At 45.1% G+C, this 10,064-nt stretch overlaps 1 long non-coding RNA gene across 1 annotated transcript in view; it reads right to left on the bottom strand.

The window, feature by feature from the left end:
• Nucleotides 1-565: 565 nt before the first annotated feature.
• The window catches only part of LOC145721540 (uncharacterized), a 14,842-nt gene continuing 5,343 nt past the window's right edge, over nt 566-10,064 (bottom strand). Inside the window, exon 2 of the long non-coding RNA XR_014145271.1 lies at nt 566-6,060. This is a non-coding gene — a long non-coding RNA (uncharacterized LOC145721540). The remainder of the gene's footprint in view (nt 6,061-10,064) is intronic.

Genomic DNA, 10,064 nt, shown 5'->3' with positions numbered 1-10,064 from the left:
AAATGTATTTCTCTTCCCCAGTTCCACATCAGGACCCCCTCTCTCTATATCACTCATTGGAGAAAAGATGTGTGGAGAAAGAATAGTCAAGGGTTATTTTTAGAAATTTATTGTTATATTCCCCAAAACTAGAAGCAGCTTGGTACCACTTGTAATCTGAGAAAATGGAACTAACCTAGAAAAGGTACTGAAATTGCACCACATAGTTCCTTTAGAGGGAGATCTTTGTGAGGGATGGGTCCTTGAGGTTTTCCAAGAAGTCTGACTTCAGGCATACATTGATCCCCTCAACTCAACAGACTTCTCTGGGATGTGCCTTGTCTTTGGGATCTGGCGCTTCAGAGGACCACAGACCTCAATTTTTTGTCCTACCCAAGAGACAAAGGTTCTCTCAGATCTAGGGAAGAAATGAGTCAGAGATGGTATAGGAGTCCCAGAGGAAGTGTGCATGAGTGTGTGTGTGTGTGTGTGTGTGTCGGCAGCGGGGCGTGTAACTCCTGCCAGGCCTCAGGTTGGCATTATTGGAACCATTTTAACATTAAAAAAAACTGGAGGCTCAGAGAAATTAACTGGTTTGCCCAAGCCCACACCACATGTAAGAGAATCAGGATCAGAATTCAAGTCTGTCTAATATCAGTGCCCAAGCACTTAACCACTTGGAGGTACTGAATGTGCTACCTCTGGGACCCACAGCTTTGGGGCTTCAGAAGCATGGCCTAGGCTGGTCGGAGGCAGAGGGTCTTTGGCCCCAGGCCTTATTTTCAGGAAACTGAAATGTAAACTTTTTTTTTTTTTAAGATTTTATTTATTTATTTGAGAGAGAGTGAGCGAGAGAGCAGAGCAGGGGTAGGGGCAGAGGGAGAGGAAACAAACTCCCCGCTGAGCAGAGAGCCCAATGCGGGACTGGATGCCAGGTCCCTGGGATCATGACCTGAGCCCAAGGCAGCCGCTTAACTGACTGAGCCACCCAGGCGCCCCTAGAATGTAAACTTGATTTTATCTTCAAACAAGTAGTCTGGACCCAGAAACTATTACTAGACCTTACCTTATGTATTATTTTTCTCTTATAGTTATTTTGTGAATAGCAAAATTACACTGCAGTGTATTTTTGTATTAAAAGCATCAGTATGCTAAATGCATTTAAGATACACCACTGCTGTACTTTTTGTTTTGTTTTTTTAGTCATTACCCGCCCCCCCCCATTTAAAAAATACGGCAGCTTGGGAGGGGGTGGGTATGTAGGGCTAGGACTTCTGCCGACTTCTTAATTAGACCCACGTCGGCCTGGGGACGCCTCCTTCCCGTCCTGCGTTCCTCCCCACTCGGAGCCCCAGGCCGCCCCTTAAGTTTATGAGCCCCTGGAGGACCTCTCATTTTGGATCCGTATCCTGAGAAAGTCCCGTAGCAAACCTGGCGACGCCAGCTTCACCGCGGCTCCCGCCAAAGCCGTGTGATGACCTTTCCTCGCTAGGTCAAGTTCACCTTACTGAAGCAAGCACGGCTGGGACTCCCAGCTCCTCGCCGCCCTGGGCGCTGCGGCACGCGACTCTGGGCGCCGCTGGAGCTGGGGGCCGTCCCAGGATTGCGCTCGTTGATAGGCCATTTCCGGTAGAACGCTGAAACAAGCTGCAAGGTGATTGGGCCTCGGGGACCGGGGAGGTGTGAATGGCGCCTGCAGGAGTGACCTGCCGCCGCGCCTCTCTGGATCCTAGTGGGGCGGGTGACCCCGGTGCCTGGAGGAAAAGGTGGCTGGTGGCTGCTCTCACTTGCAATGCAGCGGCCAGAGTGAGGGGGGAGAACGCAGGCGGCTCTCCCCGCGGAGCTTGGGGTTAGCTCCTCCCGGCGCAGCTTCGATTCCAACGGGGCTGCTGGATGGAGGACCGCGGCCTTCCCACTCCGGAGCTCAAGATAGCAGCTCCTCTGGGACACCTGGGTGGCTCAGTCGGTTAAGCATCTGCCTTCGGCTCAGGTCATGATCCCAGGGTCCTGGGATGGAGTCCCACATCCGGCTCCGAGCCTGCTTCTCTCCTCCCTGCTCATGCTCTCTTCTCACTATCTCTGTCTGTCTCTCTCTCAAATAAATAAATAAAATCTAAAAAAAAAAAAAAAGATAGCAGCTCCTCTATGCAGCGAATCCGAAATCCATGTGCAAGTTTAGGTTTTACACATCCTCAACAACAGTCAGTTTACTCCTGAAAAATAGGGGTGTTGATCCCCAAAGATCATTGTAAAAAAATTCCCATGAAGAGAAGTCCTTGTGGGAGTCAAATTAAAATGTGTGAAGGTTTATATGAAATGTCCAGAATAAACGGATCTGTAGAAGAAGGGCTGGGGAGGGGGGTTGGGAAATAGAAAGTGACAGCGAATGGATATGAAGTTTCTTTTGGGAGTGATGAAAATGTCCTAAAATTAGGTTGTAGTGATGCTAATAGGACGCCTTCGAATTGCACTCTTCGAAGAGGTGAATTATGTGGTAGGTGAGCTCTACCTCAGTAAAGCTGTTTTAAAGTGTGTGAAAGTTCTTTGTCACCTCGCTAAAATTTGAGCACACTCTAGTATTCCAAAACTTCCCCGTGTATTATCTAATTTGTCCTCCATCCAGTTCTTTGAGTTGAGCAGCATTTTAGAAAGGAACACAAATAAATGCAGGGCAGAAGGGACAGTGAGAAATGCCCTAGAAGATCAGAGGAAGGCACTTGAAGAAGCCTTCGGGGAAGAGGTGCCATTTGATCTGGGCCTTCAAGGATGGACAAATAGAGACATGACGATGGCCTGGGAGAGGGTGGGAAAGCATAGGATTCATAGCATGGTAATAATCAGATCACTTTGGCTCTAGTGTAGAGTATCTGAGGGAGAGTTTTTGCAAATGTCCCCAGAAATGTTCAAGTCCTAATCCCCAACAGCTCAGAATGTGACTTTATTTGAAAATAGGGTCTTTGTAAATGTAATCCCATTAAGATGAGCTCACACCCAATTAGAGTGGGCCCTAATCTAATAGAACTTGTTTGTTTATTTATTTATTTATTTTAAGTAAGCACTATGCCCAACTTGGCACTTGAATTCACGACCCCAAGATCAAGAGAGGCATGCTGTACCGACTGAGCCAGCCAAGTGCCCCAGTGGCTGGTGTCTTTATAAGAAGGGAAAACAGACACCCAATGACAGACTCAAAGAGAATGCCATGTGATGACAGGACAGAGATTATAATGAAGCAGGCCAAGGAATGTCAAGGATTGGTGGCCACCATCAGAAGCTGGGAAGAAGCAAATTCTGATCAGGGTCTCAGAGGGAACATGGCCCAGCTGGGACCTCGATTTTGGATTTCTAGCTTCCAGAACTGTGAGAGAATAAATTTCTGTTGTGAGAGAATAGATTTCTGTTGTTTGAAACCATAAACCAGTTTATGGTACTTAGTTACAGCAGCCCTAGAAAAGGGAGGAATCCCTTTCTCTGAAAATGAAACAAGAATTTTGGTCCTTACACTGTAGGGGGCAGGGAGGTATTAAATGTTCTTGAGCAAGGGAGTTATATGGTTTTAAGATTTGGAAGAGGAGAACCTGGAGGTGAAAAGAGGTTTTTGCTTTTGTTCATTCACATCAGAGTAAACAGGGGTCTTAACTCATGGAAGAGTAGTAGAAATGCACAGGAGTATCCTTTCCAGAACCTTCTGTGGTCTACTGTGTTCTAAAAGAATGCCATGGTCTCATACTGTTTAGAAAATTCTTTTTTAAATTGACTTTTTATTTTTTTAAAGTATTATTTATTTACATCTATGCCCCAAATGGGGCTCAAACTTGAGACCCAGAGATCAAGAGTCACATACTCTTCCAGTTGAGCCAGCCAGGTGCTGCAAGAGAAAATTCTTAGGGCTCCCAATCCAGGAAGCCAATCTCTTGAAATTAGTCTGAGGAAGCTAAGGGTAGGGTCCAGATCCCATTTCATGCTTTTCTCCAACTTAATTTGTTTAGGGCTCTGTTCCCTTCTTCCTTCCTTCAACAAACATCCTCTTTCCCTCTTGAGAAGGGGAAAGATTGATACTCTGTCCTTTTCAAGACCCTCCAGGAATGAAGAATGGCGGTGGAATACACCTTTGCTTTCTCTCTTCCCAATTTCCCTGCAGCCTCACCCTCTCTGATTCTTTCTCTCTGCTTTTGACCATGTTGTTCCATATTTGCCTGGTTGCTTTCTTGTTGCTAGCTACCAGACTGCATCTACTTTTTCATGACCTGTCTCACCTAGTTGTACACAAGCACGCACAGACACACTGCAACAGGGTTTTGTCACGCGATTGCATTAAAACAATTCTCTCCCAAGTCCTGCCAACTACCTCATTAAAACACTCTGCCACTTGCTTTCATTGGCTTCTGAATCCCTTTTTGTTTTGTTTTGGTTTTACTTTTCTGGCTCTTCTGTCTTTTGTCACAGTCTTCTTCTTTTTTTTTTTTTTAATTTTAAGTAGGCTCCATACCCAGTGTGGGGCCCAACACGGGGCTTAAACTCACAACCCTGAGATCAAGACCTGAGCTGAGATCAAGAGTCCAACACTTAACTCACTGAGCCACGAGGTGCCCCACAGCCCTCCTCTTTATTTATTTTTTTAAAAATTTAAAGTTTATTTATCTATTTATAAGTAATCTCTGCACCCAACGTGGGGCTCGAACTCATGACCCAGAGATCAAGAGTCACATGCTCTTCTGACTGAGCCCACTAGGTGCCCTGACAGTCTTCATTTTTAAAGTGCATTTCCCCAGGATTCAGGGATCCAACCCCTTTCCCTTGGGTTCAATTGTCATTCTATCCTCTAGGACAGTGATCCCCAACTGGGGATTGGGGGGTGATTCCCCTTCCCCGGGAACACTTGGCAATGTCTAGAGATATTTTTTGGTTTTGAGGAGGGAGGGCGGTGGCAGGGAGAGGAGGACAGGGAGGTGGTGTGTGTGCTACTGACTTCTAGTGGGTAGAGGTTAGGACTACTTCTACTAAACATCTTACCATGCTCCTCACAACAAAAAAGAATCTGGTCCAAACTATTAACAGTGCGGAGGTGGAGAAATCCTCCTCTAGGCCTCCACATCAAACTGGCTGCTTGTTACTTTTTCTAGATATTTTAATTGACTATTCAACTACACTTCACTCCTGTTACTGGCATATCAGACCTACTGATATCTGACCCCTTCTTTTTCATGGCTTTTCCCTGCCAATCCTGAGAGTCTGTTATATACTAGAAGCTTAAGATAAATCAGTGAAGGGGCACCTGGGTGGCTCAGTTGGTTGAATGTCTGACTCTTGGTTTCGGCTCAGGTCATGATCTCAGGGTCATGAGATCGAGCCCTGCTTCGGACTCCGTGCTCAGTGTGGCATCTGCTTGAGATTCTCTCTCTCCCTCTCCATCTGCCCTCCCTCTGCTTGCGCCGCTCACTCTCTCTCAAATAAATAAGTAAAATCTAAAAAAAAAAAAAAGATAAACCAGTGAAAAGGTAGGCAAAGATCCTCTCCTCAAGAAGTTTACATTGCAAGGGGAGAGTATAAATAATTTCTAATAAACAGAAGTAAGAGATATTTCCAGATGATTGCTTTACCCTCGCTTTCTTTTCCATTCCCATCATTCTACCTGTGTATAATACATGGCCTCAAAATTTAGTAGCTTAACAACAAGAGTTATCATCTCGGTTTCCATGTGTCAGGAATTTGGGAGAGGCTTAGCTGGATGGCTGTAGGTCAGGGTCTCTCATGAGGTGGCAGGCAAGATGTTGGCCAGGTCTGCAGCCATTTGAAGGCTTGACAGGGCCTGAAGGATTTGCTTCCAAGTTCACTGACGTGGCTGTTGGCAGGAGGCCTCAGTTTCTCCCAAGTGGGTCTCTATATAGGATTCCATAGAGCTACTTACAACATGTCATCTGGCTTCCCCCAGAGCAAGTGATCTAGGATAGAGCAAAAGAGGGTGTCTTTTTATGATCTGGTCCCCAAAGTCACACGTTGTAAGTTCTGCTTTCTTCCATTTATTAGATTCGAGGTACTAGGTCCAGCTCATACTCAAGAGGAGGGAATTAGGCTCCAATTCTGAGGGGAGAAGATTCTAAGAATCAATGGATATACTTGTAAAATCACCACACCCCCCTCCCTATTATATCTAGCCTATTTTAATAACTTGCCCCCATATATACCTACTCCCAAACTCATCTTGCACAGGAGTTGCTAAATCTTCCTAAAACATCATCTTAATTTTGTCTTGTCCTTCTTCAAAAATCTCCACTATAGGGACACCTGGGTGGCTCAGTCAGTTAAGCAGCTGCCTTTGGCTCAGGCCATGATCCCAGAGTCCTGGGATCAAGCCCCGCATCGGGCTCTCTGCTCAGCGGGAGGCCTGCTTCTCCCTCTCCCATTCCCCCTGCTTGTGTTTCCTCTCTTGCTGTGTCTCTCTCTGTTAAATAAATAAAATCTTTTTTTAAAAAATCTCCACTATAAAACACAGGTGCTAAGTGACACATATGTAAAGGTTATCATTGAAGCATTGTTTATAGTACTGAAACGTAGAAAACAACTTAAATCCGATCAATACGAGAGTGATTAAAGAAACTGTGGTATAGTCACACAATGACCAAGTAGGCAGCTGTTGAAAATAACACAGAAGTGCTCTACGCACTGCGGAGGAAAAAGCTTCTGGGTGTATGGGTGAGAGCAGAACGGTGTGTGTTGAATGCTACCTTTTAAGTATAAACAAGGCAGGCAGAAGAAGAGTAGATTGGATATTTGCTTTTATATGCACAAAGAAACTCTGGAGGATAGATAAGAATCTAATAAGAATGATTTCCTAAAGGGGGCTAGGACTGACTAGAAAATTATTTAAAAAATATAAACCATGTGAATGTATTAAGAAGTGAATTTTAGGGGCGCCTGGGTGGCTCAGTCGGTTAAGCGTCTGCTTTCAGCTCAGGTCATGATCCCAGGGTCCTGGGATCGAGCCCTGTGTAGAGCTCCCTGCTCAGTGGAGAGTCCGCTTCTCCCTCTCCTGCCTCTCCCCACCCCCAGCTTGCTCTCTCTCTCTCTCTCTCTGTGTCAAATAAGTAAAATCTTTAAAAAATAAAAAGTGAATTTTATCTACTTATTTTATTTTTTTTTTTAAGATTTTATTTATTTATTTGACAGAGAGACACAGCGAGAGAGGGAACACAAGCAGGGGGAGTGGGAGAGGGAGAAGCAGGCTTCCCGCTGAGCAGGGAGCCCGATGCAGGGCTCGATCCCGGGACCTGGGATCATGACCTGAGCCGAAGGCAGATGCTCAACGACTGAACCACCCAGGCGCCCCTTATTTACTTATTTTAAAGATTTTATTTATATGAGAAAGAGTGCATGCACAAGCAAGGGGAGGAACAGAGGGAGAGGAAGAAGCAGACTCCCCGCAGAGCAGGGAGCCCAACGCGGGACTCGATCCCAGGACCCTGAGGTCATGCCCTGAGCTGAAGGCGGATTTAACCAACTGAGCCACCCAGGCACCCCAAGAAGTGAATTTTAGAGTCTTTTGGTTTTTTTTTTTTAAAGATTTTATTTGACAGAGAGAGACAGCGAGAGAGGGAACACAAGCAGGGGGAGTGGGAGAGGGATAAGCAGGTTTCCCGCGGAGCAGGGAGCCCGATTCGGGACTCGATCCCAGGACCCCGGGATCATGACCCGAGCCGAAGGCAGACGCTTAACGACTGAGCCACCCAGGCGCCCCCCAAGACGTGAATTTTAAAAGTCAATAGTTTCTTATTACCTGCAAGCTTCCACTCGCTCATTTGTCCTCGGGCTCACTTAACAAATCGTTATGGATTACAAGATTAGTCCCACCTTTATCCCCCCACTACATTTTTTCTCCAACTAAGCTGACTTTCACTGAGTTCTAAATAATCTTTTCACCTCCCACTTCTTTGAGCATCCCTCCCCAGTTGCTGATCTTTTTTTTTTTTTTAAGATTTTATTTATTTTTTGACAGAGACACAGCGAGAGAGGGAACACAAGCAGGGGGGAGTGGGAGAGGGAGAAGCAGGCCTCCCGCGGAGCAGGGAGCCCGATGCGGGGCTCGATCCCAGGACCCTGGAACCATGACCTGAGCCGAAGGCAGACGCTTAACGACTGAGCCACCCAGGCGCTCCCCCCACAAGTTGCTGATCTTTATGCCCTAAATCTGTGGCCCTAAACCAGTGGCTTTATTGTTTTTTTTTAAAGATTTTATTTATTTTTTAGAGAGTGAGCGAGAGAGAAACAGCACGAGAGGGGAGAGGGTCAGAGGGAGAAGCAGGCTCCCCGCCGAGCCAGGAGCCCGACGTCGGACTCGATCCCAGGACCCTGGGATCATAACCCGAGCCGAAGGCAGACCCTTAACCATCTGAGCCACCCAGGCGCCCAAACCAGTGGCTTTAAACAGGGGACAGTGCTACCCCCTAGGGAGTGTTCTGTGAATTTGTGGGGACATTTTTTGGTCACAGTGAACGGAGGACCTATTGGCATTTAATGGGTGGACCCAGGGATATCAGTTGTCCTACACGATAGCAGACAGCCTTGTTCAATGAAAAACATGTCCCTTGTCCTCCCCCATTTTCGGAATGATTCATGGACATTCATTAGGTCAAAACACATTTATAATTATGCAAGTACAGAACCTAAATCCATTTTATATATAAACACACATTTATAAGTATAGTTCTAATCCTGGAGTACCTGGCTGGCTCAGTCAGAAGAGCATGTAACTCTTGATCTTGGGGTCATGAGTTTAAGCCCCACATGGGGTGTAGAGATTACTTAAATAAAACTTTTTAAAAAACCGTTTTAAAAAGGAGCACAGGGTTTTTTTCAAAGATTTATTTACTTGAAAGAGAGAGAGAAGATGAGCAGGGTGAGGGGCAGAGGGAGAAGCAGACTCCCTACTGAGCAGGGAGCCTGATGTGGGGCTCAATCCCAGGACTTCGGGATCATGACCTGAGCCAAAGGCAGACGCTTAATGACTGAGACCCCCAGGCGCCGCAAAAAGAGTAGTTTTAATCCTCACTTTTCCAGAGAGGCAGACACCTTTATATACCAAGGGAAACTTGTATTTTGTTTTGTTTGGAATTTCACCAAGAATTATTTGCCATTTTGGAAAATCATGGCACAGATGGGCCCACTTGAATTTGAGTATGAGCTTGTAGCTGCTGAATTCATAGAGATCCTGTATGCAGATGCACGCGTATGATGACTTCATTATGACCACTTCACTAAATCTTATGACAAAGCCCTCCCCAAGCATTTACATATTGCGATATACATTATTTAATTTTTTAAAGAATAATATAATACAGAAATGTGCACAATTCTTAAGTGTAAGCTCAATGAATTTTCACAAAAGTGAATACATCCACATAACCAGTACCCAGATCAAGAAACCAAAACATTTCTAGCACCCTAGACCCTCCCATGCACCTTCCAGTCACTGTCCTTCCCAAGGTTACTAGTCTGATTTCTAACATTATAGTTTTGCCTCTTTAAAAAAAATTATATATATATATTTTTTAAAGATTTATTTATTTATTTGAGGGAGAGAACGCGAGTGAGCCGCAAGCTGGGGGAGGCACAGTGGGGGAGAGAGAGGGACAAGCAGACTCCATGCCAAGTGCAGAGCCCGACATGGGGCTCGATCCCAGGACCCTGAGATCATGACCTGAGCTGAAACCAAGAGTCGGATACTTTAACCGATTGAGCCACCCAGGGACTCCTCAAATATATATTTTTAAGTTTATTATTTTTTTAGTAATCTCTACAACCCCAAGGTTAAGAGTCGCAAGCTCCTCTGACTGAGCCAGCCAGGCACCCCTAGTTTTGCCTCTTTTTAAATGTAATACAAATGGAATCACACACTATATATATACATATATGCACATATATATATATATGTTCTTTTGTGTCTGGATTCTTTTCCTTCTAAAATTCATATCGTTGCCTATAATTGTAATTTTGATTCTAAATTATGTATTTAATTATTATATTATACGATTGGATACACATTTTAAAATAAATGACTTTGTCTTTTATAGTGAGGATTATATTGGTTT

The sequence above is a fragment of the Leptonychotes weddellii genome, chromosome 5 (assembly GCF_054177405.1).
Source record: "Leptonychotes weddellii isolate Sample4059 chromosome 5, ASM5417740v2, whole genome shotgun sequence".
NCBI classification, from domain to species: Eukaryota; Metazoa; Chordata; class Mammalia; order Carnivora; family Phocidae; genus Leptonychotes; species Leptonychotes weddellii.
This window is presented reverse-complemented; position numbering and strand designations above follow the sequence as displayed.